Source organism: Arachis duranensis, chromosome 3 (genome assembly GCF_000817695.3).
Source record: "Arachis duranensis cultivar V14167 chromosome 3, aradu.V14167.gnm2.J7QH, whole genome shotgun sequence".
In the NCBI taxonomy this organism is placed as follows: Eukaryota; Viridiplantae; Streptophyta; class Magnoliopsida; order Fabales; family Fabaceae; genus Arachis; species Arachis duranensis.
The window spans coordinates 11,422,887-11,423,217 of NC_029774.3; positions in this window are offsets into that span (position 1 = coordinate 11,422,887).

A 331-nucleotide genomic window follows, 5' to 3' on the forward strand; every position below is an offset into this window, starting at 1 on the left:
GCCTCCTAAACCCGAGCTCAAACCACTACCACCATCCCTGAAGTATGCATTTCTGGGAGAGAGTGACACTTTTCCAGTGATTATAAGCTCTGCTTTAAATCCACAGGAAGAGGAAGCACTAATTCAAGTGCTAAGGACACACAAGACAGCTCTTGGGTGGTCCATAAGTGATCTTAAGGGCATTAGCCCAGCAAGATGCATGCATAAGATCCTATTGGAGGATGATGCTAAGCCAGTGGTTCAACCACAAAGGCGACTAAATCCAGCCATGAAGGAGGTAGTGCAGAAAGAGGTCACTAAGTTACTAGAGGCTGGGATTATTTATCCTATT